This window comes from Ranitomeya imitator, chromosome 2, assembly GCF_032444005.1.
Source record: "Ranitomeya imitator isolate aRanImi1 chromosome 2, aRanImi1.pri, whole genome shotgun sequence".
Taxonomy (NCBI): Eukaryota; Metazoa; Chordata; class Amphibia; order Anura; family Dendrobatidae; genus Ranitomeya; species Ranitomeya imitator.
In genome coordinates this window covers 247438765-247444022 of record NC_091283.1, presented here as the reverse complement: position 1 = coordinate 247444022, position 5258 = coordinate 247438765, and positions in this window count along the sequence as shown.

Below are 5258 nucleotides of genomic sequence, written 5' to 3'. Positions count from 1 at the left end.
TTCTCCCTGAAACAAATATTATAAAAGTCACCGACAGATGGAGAAGTCACATCTATGATCATCTCCACCGTTCTCATTACACAAGTATAAAACATATAATACTGGTGGATAAAACAAGACTGAACACAAGACCTTCACCAGCGTCTACACATCATAGGTGAGATCTCCTGACACCTTCTCTCCATCTACCTGATGGTCCTGAGGAGCATTGGGATCTTCTTGGTTACAGTCCTGTGGAAGAAGAGGACGGGGACATCTCTCTGGTGTTGTCCTCTTACTGGATAGATCTGGAGGAAACACATACAGGGAGTGAATTCATTCTTTACATACAGATAATTATAGGCCGTGTGTATTTAGTCCTGTCTATTACCTGGAGATGTGAGGGGCTGGGGAACCTCCATTATGACGTTCTTGTACAGATCTCTGTGTCCTTCTAAATATTCCCACTCCTCCATAGAGAAATAGACAGCGACATCCTGACACCTTATAGGAACCTGACACATACAATGATACCGTCATCCCCCCGATCCTTTCATAGTGTTACTGTATAATGTCCCAGCATTCCCAGCAGTGTCACCTCTCCAGTCAGCAGCTCAATCATCTTGTAGATGAGTTCTAGGATCTTCTGGTCATTGATGTCCTCATGGATCAGGGGGTGAGGTGGAGGCCCCGTGATTGGGCTCAGGGGTCTTCCCCATCCCTCAGACACAGGGTCCTGACAGTGATTGTTTAAAATGATTATTTCGCAAAAATATTTAATCAAGACTTGACCAGGTGCGTTATTCTTAAAAGAAAAATGTCATGGTATTCTGATGAGAAATATAGTGGTTTATTGAGTTGTCCACAGAAAAACCAAATTGCAGAAAACATAAAAGTAGATTGTCCATGTGTAAATATCAGCGCTTGTCTTGTTACTCATCTTTCCCAAGGTCCTGAATGGTAAAACCGTCTGTCTGTGTGAAGTTTGAAGGTCATCATGGCTTCCGCTATCAGCTGTTGCTTCTTCATCTGTTGTCCATGGAGAATGATGTGTAGGAAGGGAGGTGACCGTCCCACGTGACAAAAAGCCCCCACACCCTCCTAAGAGACGTTTATATATGTCCAACACAGATCACGTGTTCTCTGTATATGGTGATAACTTATACTCTGAGCTACATACACAGAAATAGCTTTTGATAGTGTCTGCAATAAGCAATGTGCTCAGTACAGAATAAGAATAAGAATAATTAATATTTAACAATTCCCCCTTTTGAGGGTGACAGACATTGATTGGAACCCTCAAATTAAACATATTAATAAGATCTACTTTCTTCTTTGGCAAAATGATGTAATAAATAATAATATCAATAATAATATTGTTATATGTTCTCAATAATATAATGATATGTAAATTCATGTTATGGTAAGCCGTGACTAATATTCATATAAAATATATAATTATACTTCCCTATATCTACTTGAGGCATCTCAGGTCTGATGTCATCTGATGTCATCTGATCTTCATATTGATGTCTTTTTCTTGGTTCTTTTAAAACAATCTTTATTATAATTCTTTTGAAATAGATGATAGCATGTAGATATGTAGAGACTGTGTGTCATGTGTCAATCAAAGTCCATAAATTCAAATGTTGATAAGAAAACAAAGTCCATAGATGAAATGTAGCTTTAATATCTGTGCAGTGTCACCTTTAGAGACCTGGACTTACATTGGCTCGCCTTGGAAATCATCTGGAATCCTTCCATATCGTCCGCACTGGTCTTGGAACAGGTGTGACGTCTTTGGTTAGCACAGCAAGGGTTACATTGACTCTTCCTTGCCAAATATAGCACCATAACCAGTCCTTAGTGCACAAGACACATGTCAGGGTTGTAGCATCCTGACAATTACCTGATTGTTCACCAGCTTTCATGGAAGTCTTATAGGTGATAGGAAACCACTGGAACGTAATAACACAGTTCATCTTTGATACTGTACTCATAGTTGTCAGTGATGGATGCTGTAGTTGTGTGTGGTGACATGAATTGTATTTGACACAGTCTATTATTACTCAGAAATCATAGCATTGTTACCTTGTGGAACTTCTGAATAACGGCTTTTTCTTCTTGCAACTTTTAAGAATCAATTGAATTTAAAAATATGAAAAATCTTTATTAACGTAACGTCAGTATCTTGATTGAAGTCTTCATTCCCTATTCTATACCAAATCTGGCAATTTCCCTAACTTATAATATCACAGCGTACCATAGCAATCAATAATATCCATATCATTATTAAATGATATTTATATGGAGTTCATATTTGGAAAAATAAAGTAATACATTATTAACCATATTCTACATGTGATTGGACATTTTTATGTCATAGGTGTAATTTCTTTTTGAACCCATAGCTGTCAGTGTGTCTTTTTATGTAACAAGTATTTTATTACTAAAACTTTATTAATTTATGTTCAGTAGACCAATAATATGTAAGTATGTATAGCCAGGAACCAAAATAAGAACATATATGAATAAATGAATAAATGAATGAATGAATGAGTGAAAGAATTGTTGTATTTAACTTAGAATTGAAACATTTCTTATATAATGAAACCATATGATCACTATATTTGATAAAGCAATATTCTTGTATTAGACATTGCTGTATGAAATATTGATTTTTTTCTTGAGATAAAAAATAAAAATGAAAAATGAAAATTGAAGAAAAAGTGAAAAATTAAAAATAAAAATTAAAAAAAAATGAAAAATGAAAAAAATAAAAATGAGAATAAAAAATAAAAATAAGGCCTTTATATGTTGATGACAAATGCAGAGGTTATGTCTCAATAACACATTCCCTTTAATATTTCCTCATGTAGATGTTGTCATAACCTTGGATGACCTAAATATTGAAATTATGCAGCTTTGCATAGAATACCCTTCATTAGAGAAAAAATGACTTTTATAATATTTAGTTATTATACCCAATAATACCTTATTAATATTTCTTCTTTATTAAAATGTGAGAAAAAGAGGTACTGATGAAATGTGATGATGTAGTCTGGATCAAAAACATATTTCCCCCTTAATATCAAAAAATATTATTTTATGAAAAAATATAATTTGTAAAAACCCTAGTGAAAAAAAATTATTTTTTATAACTGTCATATCAGCTCTATGACTTATATTTGTTTGAAGATGTGTATCCATCTATGTAACTATTAAAAAAAAACACTGAATATCATAAAATTATAATTTGGGAAAATGTTCTAAATGTAGGTTTCCTTGATAAACCATATTGATGTGTGATTGCACTTATTAAATAATAATCACTAAAGAAATATATGTTGAATAATAATATTTAAATATATCTTAATATTCTAATAATTTAACTGAATCCTATTATTTCTTAAACACAAAGTTTTTTGTTTTTTGTTTTTTCAACATACCATGAATCATAAGGCCTCTGTCAAACTGTGCATACCACGCTCCACTCTTACATTAGGTTCACTCTCAGCAGCTGCTCATATGCTCTCATCTATCATCTGTCACATGTGACACACACATAGACGTTGAAACTACATATTTCACATACAAAGAAGACACATATATTAAACCAAAATATTGTATCCTAATTATCAATCAATGCGCATTGTAATCTATTACATTTAGTATTCTAATACTTCTTTGAATATTCCCCAAATATTATCTAACAGTATGTTTTAACCTATAGAAAGGACTGGACCCATTCACAAGAAACCCGAGTTGAATGTTCCAACGCTATTTCGGTACAGGCCTGTAACTAAAACCATTTGAATGTAAAGGCTGAGGAAATTCCTAAAACTAAAAAACAAGGCTATATGGCTACGTTCACATTAGCGTCATGCGACGCAGCGTCGCCGACGCACGACAACGCATGCGTCATGCGCCCCTATCTTTATCATTGGGGACGCATGCGTTGCGTTGTCGTGCGTTTTCGGTAAAACGCACGACGCATGCGTCGTTTCACCGCACCTGGGTGGCGTCGGAGACGCTACCTTGTTGCATTTTTCTAGCGTCCAAAAAACGCACGCGTCGCACTTGCGTCGCTCGTGCGTCGTCAATGCATTCAATTTCCCATTGAAACCTATTGACAACGCACTTGCGTCGCGGGTGTGCGTCGTGCGTGCGTTGTGCGACGCATGCGTCGTTAGATAAAATAAAACAAAAAAGTGTCTAGACAGTGTCTAGACAGTGCAAACAGTGAGAAAAACATCCCCCATATATAAAGAAAATGTTGGATTGTTTGTCACTTCTGCTGCAGCATCTAGAGGCAAGACATCACACCAGACTTCTTCTACTTTTATTCATCCGCTGTCCAGAGATGTAAGTATAGAATGATTCTGTGCATTTTCTACATGTTTTTTAAAATTATTTTTGCAAGTTGTGTATTATATTCTGCACTGTGGTTAAAGATATTGTGGCATTTTTAGTCTGGTTGTGATGTATGGCGTGGTATAGAATGGCGTTTCATTGTCTGCGGCCTTGATTATTGTTACAGGATAGATTTTTCGTTTCCATTTTTTGGTTTGGTGGTGTTTTTTGTATTAAGTTGTGATGTTTTATTCTTGCGTTATATGATGGCGTTTAATAGTCTCCGGCCCTGTCGGTTTTATTGTTAAGTATGGTAGTATAGAATGATTCTGCGCCCTTTTATTACATTTATTAATTTTTTATTGCAAGTTGTGTATTATGTTCAGCACTGTGGTTGTGTAAAGACATTGTTGTATGTTTTCTGGTTGCGATGTATGGCGTTGTATGGCCCTTTTATTGTCTCCGTCCCTGTCGGTTTTATTGTAAATTATGGTATAGAATGATTCTGCGCCCTGTTATTAAATGTAATAATTTATATTGCAAGTTGTGTATTATGTTCAGCACTGTGGTTGTGTAAAGACATTGTTGTATGTTTTCTGGTTGCGATGTATGGCGTTGTATGGCCCTTTTATTGTATCCGTCCCTGTCGGTTTTATTGTAAAGTATGGTGTGTTATTAATGTTTCTGCCCTTAATTTTTGGGGGTTGTTAATTTTTTACTTTCAAAAAACTATTGTGTTTTTTGGGTTGCTCCATGCATACTGTACTTTTTAAAAAAAAAAAAACACTCTTTTGGGATTACTACATAGGGTCTGTTGTAGATTAGTTTTCTTATCTTTAGGCTTTTGTACTCTGGCATTGGGTTGTCTCTGCCATTGTTTCTTTAATTTAATCAATGTGGCAGTGTTGTTTGCTCAGCGTTAAGGT